This window comes from Phalacrocorax carbo, chromosome Z (assembly GCF_963921805.1).
Source record: "Phalacrocorax carbo chromosome Z, bPhaCar2.1, whole genome shotgun sequence".
Classification (NCBI taxonomy): domain Eukaryota; kingdom Metazoa; phylum Chordata; class Aves; order Suliformes; family Phalacrocoracidae; genus Phalacrocorax; species Phalacrocorax carbo.
In genome coordinates, this window is record NC_087548.1 from 72748929 (window position 1) to 72759441 (window position 10513).

Sequence of the window (10513 nt, forward strand, 5' to 3'; positions counted from 1 at the left end):
GCTTTACAAGGCAAAATGTAACGGGTCTTCACATCAAAGAACTTGAGAAATTATAGTAAGGAAGAGGAAAATGAAAGTCTAAAATTAAGTTGTAATCAAAACAGAAAATAAAGTCAAGTAAAGTCCCCTTACAATGTGTAGATAAACTAAAAACTATACCCAAACTAATGTACATATCAAGCAATCTAATCCACAAATTACTAATAACATAATCCAATGATGACTGAACTGCTTGGAAAAAATCATGTTGGTTTCAAGGTCCACAGTTTCAATAAAATTTTGTTTTGTGGCACTAGTGCTGTCATCTGAGAAGAAATAGAAAGTTGTTGCTTGGCTATTGGAGAAGTTTCATACAGGATAGAGAAACTAGAAAGGTTTGGCTTGCTTCTAGCTGAGAGACGGAAAGGGTCAGTGAGGTTTTTCAGGAGGCCGAGGAGTGGAGGGACAATGGTCTCTCTGCCTCCTCCTCTTAGACCCAGTCCCTTCATACACTAACCCTCTCCACCCTTCTTTTTCCTTGTTGCAGGAGTGAAAGTGAGAAGAAGGAGCCAAAGGCAGTCCTACTGCAAGAGCAAAGGGTTGTGGAAGAGGAATGGAAGTGGGACAGAGATAGGTACTCGGTTTCTTCTGCTGGAGACAAGCAAGAAGGCTTTACAGACAGAAAGAAGAATCAGTGACTGGGAAAGCAGGCACTGCTCCAGCAGCCAGCCTCCACCTCTCAGCAGAGCAGGCAGGCAGTTTGCATCCTGCCTGCTTTGCCAGTGCTTAAAGCCAGCTCTCCTTGGACCATAGCCCTACATCCAGATACAAAGCTTAAATTACATGGGGAAACTCTGAGTAGTGCATACTCCTATGTCAGCTTGGAAGTGTGATGCTTCTACTGCATTAGCTGAAGCAATTTGCTTTTGTACTTGCCTCTGCCTTTACTCTTGTTATCAAGGTTATATTGTTTCTATCCCTAGATTTCTAAATAAATGCATTCACATGGCAGCAAATAGTTAATCAGTAAAAAGAATAGAAATCAGTGTGGTGTGCAAAACACAGACAAACTCTATACCATTCTCATTAGCTGCTAAATATTTCTGAGTGCATAGTAACTAACTATAACTTTGTTGTTAAAGTTGAGCTTCAGGCTGTTTAAAACAAAAGGGCAATGATTCTCACATGATGCAGCAATCTTATGGACTTTGCATGCTGAGTCAGCCCATTGCCCATGGGCATCTCTTAGAAAAAGTGGGGTTTTTGGGCCAGGCTTTGAAAAATGATTCACCTATACGATACCTAAAGGATGATATCAATGACAAATTATACCAAATGGCAAATGGTTTTGTAAAAGCTTTGAGACTATAACGTAAAAAGGCAAAACAGAATCCTAGAACTGAAATAGTGTGTTTTCTAACCTTAATGTAAGAACAGTATTCATGGCACTGGTGTCAAGTAATGGATGAGAAATTATGAAACAGTCTCAGTAGCACAAAATTTCTAATCCTACCTTTTGTTAGGGTTATTAATTTTTCACCATAACTTATTTATAAAGAATTATCCTAAACCAGAGTAAAATTTCTCCAGTGTAAATCACAAAGTACTATAGAAAGATTACCATACTAAGGGACCTGCAGAAGTTTATAACCTGAGTAAAAAATGAGAACAGATTAGAGAACGAATTTAGAAACATTAGTTTAAAAAAAGGAAGAAGCACCAAGATTTTTCAAAAATCATTATTGCTGATTGAAAAAAACCAGTAGTGGTTATATTTTATTTCTATTTCTATCAAATATTGAAGGAAAAGGAAGAACATATACATGTGTTTTTTAAAAATATCAACATAAAAACTGAAAAAAATTTTTTTTTATCTGCTGTGAGAAAGATTTCAATGCATTACTTTTAAAAGTATTCTTTGAACCTGTTACGTCAATCACTGATTCTTATTAAGTTTGCACAGCTAGACGGAATGAACCAGGACTGTACACACAACTAAGCAGCCATAACAGGAGAAAGTAAATTAGACCTTGCAGGTGTAGAAACAGAAGTTTGCTTAGGGAAAGTATTTACTTCAGCTGTAACTTTCAAGAAAAGTAGGAGGGCTAGGCAGCAGGAGATAGGATAGCCCCAATCCCCTACTTGGTCTGAGTGTATTTTAACAAAGTAGATTGTTCCAAACAGACAGTTTGGGCTTGAAACACATTTACTACAGTAGTACACGTGCTTCTGAAGGATAGTCTTTCTGTGCACCAAGTAACCACAGTGTCTGCTGAGTTTACCATTGCTGATCCATGCAATCCATGCTTACTTGCAGCATATTAGACATAGGAGATTGACTACCTGAGTCTCAGGGAAAGATCCTGAGAACTACAGAAGAACTACATGAAGCCTGAGGCATCTGAGGGAAGATGTACAGATTGTGCAGAATATTAAAATTGAACTTCATGGCAAATTGCTTTAACCAGTTAACACCAACAGTTACTATGTGTGGATTTAAATGTCGAAAATATATGTAAGAATAAAATCATCAGGCTACACATTTTTGTTCTTCTTCCCTTGCTTTGGGTATAGAGTAAAGCAGAGTTACCCTACACAAATTCAGGAAAACACAGATCATAAGACAGTCATTTCTAGCCAGATTTTTACATGGAAATGTGCTTTGATGTGATTAAATTAATATGTAAATAGAACGTCTAACTTTGTAATCCTGTTCTTGTTAATTCTGGTAACGCATTTCTTTTTATGTTAATGCAACATTTATTAAACTAGCAGAGTTTTTTCACATCCTGTGCTTTCTCAGTTCTTGAGCTTAAGTGGAATTATAACCTTTTGTACCTAATTGTTCTTTTCTCTTTTGTTTCTCTTCATTATATCGTATATGTATTGTTTTTCTCTAGACAGGAACAAATGGTTCTGCCAGAAGAAAAAGCTCTACAACTTTAATGAGGTTTCTGGATTGTGCCCATGACTGATTTTAAACTAATCTAATTTCTTGTAAAGATTGTGTATCTCTTTTAACATCAGAGTGTTCAGCATCATAACCAATCAAAGCATCTCACATATGAGGGATGAACAGCCTCCTGAAGTACCACTGACAGCATGCAAAGCCTCAGTGCTTTCACAAGATGTCAGGACAGAAGAAAAGCATTGCCTCCTATACAGGAAGTCTATTTGTTAGTAATATATATTATTTCAAAACTCAGAAAGATCTCAACAGATGGTTTTGCAGCCAGATTTTGCAGTCATCTACCTCATATGCAAAACTAATGAAAAAGTGAGTGTGAACTAGCAAGACAGAGGGCTTAAAGCCCAGCTTTTTAAGTCATGCATCTGCTTCTGGGCAAATATAAATGGATGGGGTCACAATGTGTTTCACCTATGCCTATTTTATCCTTATATCCAATGGTGAGTTCCATGAATGTCTATTATTTGGTCATCTCTGTCCACTCTGAAAAAAAATACTCTAGTAAGACTATTTCCATAAACTTCAATGGAAAGTGACTCCAGCTTGTAACTCACACACAGAGATACAAGCTCAAAAATGATTTAATACTAAGTTTTGTAATAAAATCATAGCATTTCATCAGTAATTTCAATTCTTCCCTCCTCACTTGTGCTTCCCCTCCTAAACTTTTAAAAAGGGCAAAATAGTATTGAGAGAGGTTAACAGTGACCATATCAAAACCCTAAGTTTTCAGGGCAGTGGGTTTTATTAAGTTAAATATCTAAAATAGCTTCAGAAGTGTGGTCTAGAGCACAGTGACATCTCATTAACCACCCTACACTTACAGGCTACTTATTTATAATCATGTCCAGTTGATATTCAAGCTTTAAGTGGAAGAAAAAATAATTGCAGTGTGAACTATCACAAGTACTAGCAATAAGGGAACCATCTGTTTAGTCAACTGTACCATCTACCAAAGTCACTTTAAAGGGAATATGCTGTTCCTCCATTGCTACCTTCACAGCTGGTGGCTCCTAAAGATTTACAGTAAATGTCTGCAAAATGTGAGGTTTAAAATTCATACCACTGAACAGCAGTGAATTAAAAAACCCTTCTGATCTAATTACTAGAATTAAAATCATAGAAAAATAAGACTGGAAAGGACCCAAAGGTTCATCTATTCTTTCTGCTGTTCAAAAGATGGGATCAATTGTACGATTTTTTTCATGATGCAGACTCCTCAGCCTATGTTATTTATTCTATTGCTTCATTACATTTATCAATTGAAACAAAAATAATCAGAAAATTACTATGTGAATTTTTCTTGCTGCAGTTTAAACAAAGTTCTTCTTCCTGATCTTTGCAACAGCCTTTGCACACTTGACTTCTCATTTCCTCCCCTCTATTCTTTCATCTTCTTTGGGTTTAAATAGTCTCAGTCTCTTTAATTTCTTTCAGGTTATTTTTTTTCAGGTCCCTGATGTGTCTCATCCAGATCTTTCAGATTTTTTCTCACCAAACCGTATCTTACAGGGAGTCATGAGAGGTATGCTGCCTTCCGGGAGCTAGGGTTCAAGACATGGCCAAGAGGGTGTTACCACTTTTCAAGAGAACAGACTACTATCCATTCTACTAGTTCACATAGGCATGATTGACACTGAGATCTGTAACCTGGGTAAAACCAAGGAGGAGTTTCAAGTCCTGGGTGAGCATGTGAAAAATATTGGTGCCCAAATTATCTTCTTTTCCATTTTGCCAGTTCAAGGGAAGGAGACAGCCAGAAATAGGTGCATAATATATATATCAACTCCTGGCTACATGGCTGGTACCATCATTAGGGGTTTGGCTTTACGACATGGCTGGTACCATCATTAGAGGTTTGGCTTTACGACAATGGGGTGTTCTTCAATGACTACAACATGCTAGGGAGGGATGGAATCCATCTGCCTAAAAGGGGTAAGGGAATCTTCAGCAGTAGGGTGGCTAATTTGGTGAGGCAGGCTTTAAACTGAAGGACTTGGGGGGCTGGGATCCATTATGGAAATGTTCGTGCCAGCACATCCAGTGGGGGAGTAAGTCAGGCCAACCAGTGTGGTGACAAACGTTCCTTAGCTGTCTCCCAAGATGTGAAACAGAAGAGTAATCACTTCAAGTGTATGTATACGATTGTATTCAGTCTAGGTAACAAACAGGAGGAACTGGAGCTCCGCGCCCACTCAGAAGGGTATGACATCATAGGAGTAACTGAAACATGGTGGCACAACTCAAATGACTGGGGGATCGCAATGGACGGTTACAGGCTCTTTTGTACAGACAGGCAGGGTAGAAGAGGTGGAGGAGTCACACTCTGCATTAAGGAAAACCTCGAATGTATCAAAGTCAACTATGGTGATTACAACTGCTCTATCGAATGCTTCTGGGGTAAAGTCAGAGGGGTCATCTCCAAGCAGGACCTCCTATTCACAGTGGCAATGCTGATGAAGCGATGCTTGGGGCACTAAAGCAAGCTTGTGGCCAACAGAACCTGGTCCTGATGGGGGACTTCAACTCCCCAGACACCTGCTGGAAGAACAATACGGCAGCTCACATGTGATCCACCAAGTTCCTGGAATGCGTAGAGGACTGTTTCCTGATACAAATGTTAGATGTGCCAACCAGGAAGGAGGCACTGCTGGACTTGTGTGCTGGTTTTGGCTGAGAAGGGGTTAATTCTCCTCACTCTGGGGGGTTGGATACCTTTCCAGCTTCCCGCACTCTCCTGCGTGAAGTTCACAAGTGCGTGAACTACAAGGAAGAACAATCACTCAGAGAGGGTCTTCTACCAAAGCTGCTGCTCCAATTTCCAGTGAGCAGGTCCCCAGACAGAGGAGCAGAAGTGATGATTTTATTTCTAACCGTAACAGAGGGACTCCTGATTCACATTTACAGGAACCAAGTTGTTACTGCCATGATCAGGACTAGAGGGGCCCTGCCTCCAGCCCGGTGGAGGAAAGGGATAACTGGCCTTACTGGACTGTGTGGATCCGATGGCCTGGCACGTCCGACCCACAGGAATATAGAGCTTTAGTGGACACCAGTGCACAGTGTACCTTAATCCCATCGAACTATACAGGGACAGAACCCATCAGCATTGCTGGAGTGACAGGGGGATCCCAAGAGCTAACTGTATTGGAGGCCGAAGTGAGCCTAACTGGCAATGAGTGGCAAAAGCACCCCATTGTGACTGGCCCCAAGGCTCCGTGCACTGTTGGCACAGACTGCCTCAGGAGAGGGTATTTCAAGGACCCAAAAGGGTACAGGTGGGCTTTTGGTGTAGCTGCCTTGGAGACAGAGGAAATTAAACAGCTGTCTACCTTGCCTTGCCCTCTCGAAGGACCCTTCTGTTGTGGGGTTGCTGAAGGTCAAAGAACAACAGGTGCCGATTGCCACCACAGCAGTGCACTGGTGGCAATATCGCACCAACAGAGACTCTCTGATTTCCATCCATGAGCTCATTCACCAACTGAAGAGCCAAGGAGTCGTCAGTAAGACCCACTCACCCTTAAACAGTCCCGTATGGCCCGTATGGAAGTCTAATGGAGAGTGGAGGCTAACGGTGGACTATCGTGGCCTGAATGAAGTCACTCCACTGTTGAGTGCTGCTGTGCCAGACATGCTAGAACTTCAGTACGAACTGGAGTCAAAACAGTCAAGTGGTATGCCACAGCTGATATTGCTAATGCATTCTTCTCAATCCCTCTGGCAGCAGAGTGCAGGCCACAGTGTGCTTTCACATGGAGGGGCGTCCAGTAGACCTGGAATTGACTGCCCCAGGGGTGGAAACACAGTCCTACCATTTGCCATGGACTGATTCGGACTGCACTGGAACAGGGAGAAGGCTCCAGAACACCTTCAATACATTGATGACATCAGAGTGTGGGGCAACACAGCAGAAGAAGTTTTTGAGAAAGGAGACAAAATAGTCCAAATCCTTCTGAAAGCTGATTTTGCCATAAAACAAAGTAAGGTGAAGGGACCCGCACAAGAGACCCAGTTCTTAGGAATCAAATGGCAAGACAGACATCATCAGATCCCAATGGATGTGATCAACAAAATAGCAGCCATGTCTCCGCCAACTAGCAAAAAGGAAACACAAGCTTTCTTGGGCATTGCAGGTTTTTGGAGAATGCATATTGCAAACTACAGTCTGATCGTAAGCCCTCTCTATCAAGTGACCCAAAAGTAGAATGATTTCAAATGGGGCCCTGAGCAATGACAAGCCTTTGAACAGGTTAAACAGATCGTCCATGCAGTAGCCCTTGGTTACTCACATTCACAGTGAGGACAGTCACCTTTGGAATAATCTCCCCAGGGAAGTGGTTGACTCGGCCACGTTGGACACCTTTAAGAGTCGTCTGGACAGGGTGCTGGGCCATCTTGTTTAGACTCTGCTCTTCCTATAAAGGTTGGACTAGATGATCCCTGAGGTCCCTTCCAACCTGCGATTCTGTGATTCTTCAAAATGTTGTACATCTTTATTAAGCTGCCCAAAATAAAGAAAATAAACCACCACACTTGAGACCTTACCAATTGTAAATAAATTAAAAAAAAAAATAAATTGAACATATCTTACAAGCTCTGTTTATGTTATATCCCAGTACGCATCCTAGCATTTTCTCTTACAACCTTGATGGTTCATGGCTAGCTTCTTGCTCACTACCATCTGAAAAAATCTTTTTTGCAGGTTTGCTTTCGAAAGAGTTAGTCCTATTCTGAATTTCTGCAGCATACCATCAATACCACACAGACAGAGTCCTTCATATTAATCATAATGAATTTCACCTTTATTTCTCATACCATACCTCTAATTTGTCAAGGATAGTTTGAATTCTACAGCCTTCCTCCAAAGCAGTAGTTAACCAACCTTTTTCTTATAGCATACTTATTAAGTAAAATTTATGCTCTCATCCAAGTACCTAAAAGTACCAAGCAGTGCCTCTGCAGACTCTATTTATTAGACTATCAATTTCCTCTCCATGGTACACTTGTATTTTGCATGTACACAACATTTTCATCTAGACCATATTTTGCAAAAACTCTTATGTAAATGTCAAACCTAGTTTAAAATACATAAATGTAGCATAATTTTTCTCTTTTTTTTTTAAATTCATGTGTACTTAAATTTATCTAATGTTTGATTTCTAAAGCTAGATACAAGTAAAAAATTTTGGTACAGAAATCCAAGGTTCTAAATCTCTATTGCGTTGACTATTAAATAATAACCTGTAAAGATGATATTGTATTAATAGATTAGAACAGAAAAATTACATATTGAATGAGATCTAAATTTCTCATCTAAATGTCAGCAATGTGGCATGCGTGCTGTTTCGCAAAGCAGATCAGAGGCAGATCATCTCCCAGAGACATTTTTGTTTTCTGGCTTTCATCTGAATACAGCTGGATATTTGAGGAGGTAAGGTTTTCTCTTAGAACTTCTTATTTGAAAGTCCTCCGGAATATTCTGGTGAAGATAGATCCTTGTTAATGTATTAAAACACTTCTGATTTTCCCATTAATAATCATAGCATGTCTATTTCAGCAACAGGATATTTCACTAACACAGAGCACAACTTAATAAAGAATTCAATTTTAAAGAAAATTATATACTATTAAAGTGAATTAAGGATGCAAGTTACAATATCACTTGCTTTTTATTCATAGAAAATTAGATGGACTGGAAATTATTGCCAAATGTCAAGAAAAGGTATTTGGCTTACATGAAGAAAATAAAATTCAGAAAATACATAGGAAGTCTAAATAACTGTTACTAAGAATAGATGTTGTGCTCTTGCTTCACTGCAGTGAAAAGCCAGGAACATTTAACCTATAGTAAGCTTAAGCATAGTATTTAAAATAGCTATTTTATAAAATACTGTTTTAAATAACATAGGATTTGAAATAATAAATTTTCTCTCTTTCCTCAACATCATAGAAAGATTTGAAGTTACTGAAATAACTTTTTTTGGTTTTGCTAAGTGTTTCTGTACTTAAGATGCTAACATTTTCTCCTTTCCATTTGTCATTCATTAGTAACAATTAGGGCTACTTGAAAATTAATATATTTTTTGAAAAAAATTCTTTTGCAATGGTTGGAAGATGAATTTTAAAAAAAGGTTATCAAAAAAGATTAACATTTAGGGTTTTGACATTTAATTTTGCTAATTCTCTTTATTTCTATTTTTTCCCTGGTAAAAATGTAGGAACAGCAAAACAGAATTCAAATTTTGAAAAAATGTAAACAATTTATGAGAACAATCAGCATTACCAAAATATTTCTTTTAGAAAAAAAGGCTATTTGGTCACAAGAAGTTGTAATATCTAAGACTTCTAAGTTGAAATATTTGACTTTATTCTAGCAGCAATAGAATATAAAAAATATTATGCACTTTGCCTTCTGCTAAAAGCAGCTCTATGATCTTCCACTGTAAGCATCGCTAACAAAACTACACTGTTGCCTCTGTATGCAGTTACATTAATTATAGGACTATAGTTATGTAGCTATTTTAGAATGCCCATTGTAAAAGAGAGATTTTGGCCTCTGTTTGCTTTCTGTCAGCACAGATTCCAAATGTAAAACACTGATTGATTTGGTTTGCTGTCACTCACAATCTAATAATTCAGAAAAGTGACCTGTGGGTGGCCCACATGCTATGGTGATCTTAGGTAACAAGGATGAGCAGGTTACCCTCACCTGTGCCCTGAAAAAGGCTGACAAGTACAAACTTATTTCCTTGAAAACAAGTAAAACTCCTACAGTTCTTTTCCAAAATATTTCCTTCCCCCTTCATCCTTTATTTTAGGAAATAAAGTAATAAAGGGTTTTGTACTTCTTTTATGTTAAGGAGGGATGCAAGAAATAGGTTGGTGTCGGCACCTCCCTACGACTCTAACATGCTAGATTGGTTCACATGAAGTATCATCTACCAATTTCTGTGAGACTGCTCTAAAAATAAGGTATTATTCAGTGTAATGATGGCAGAATCTATTCCTGAGGGAAACAACATGGTATATGTTGAAGGAAAAGAAAGAGAGAGACACACATACAAGGAGGATAAAAGAAGGACAGAGACACAATTGTCCTTGAACAAATGTATTCATTTTTATGTCTCTGTACTGTTTCAATCTAAACCAATTTCTTTAGTGTCACAGGCAAAATTTAGCTTGGACAAGTGCAGAGAAAAATCTGCTATGAGAACTAAAAAGAAAGACTGGCTCCTAGTCCTCTGTATTAGATGGCTGAAAAGTTAAGGATACAGCACTCACTGACTTCAAATTAAGTGGTAATGAATGCAGATCTCCATGAGGATTCCACGAGTTAGTAATTACAGCTTTATTGCAATTGGAAATGGTGAAATAAACTCAGTCTCCACAGTCCCATACATGTAATTAATTAGTTAATTTGTCTTCAGCACTGTCATGGTTTTCATATTTCTCCATCAATGCCATGAAAATTAATACGATGCAAAATGTATAAAATCACATCCCCCAGGAAACCACTGTTCACTACCAGTGAAACAAATTTATTTAATTTGCTTTTGGTGTAGGGTC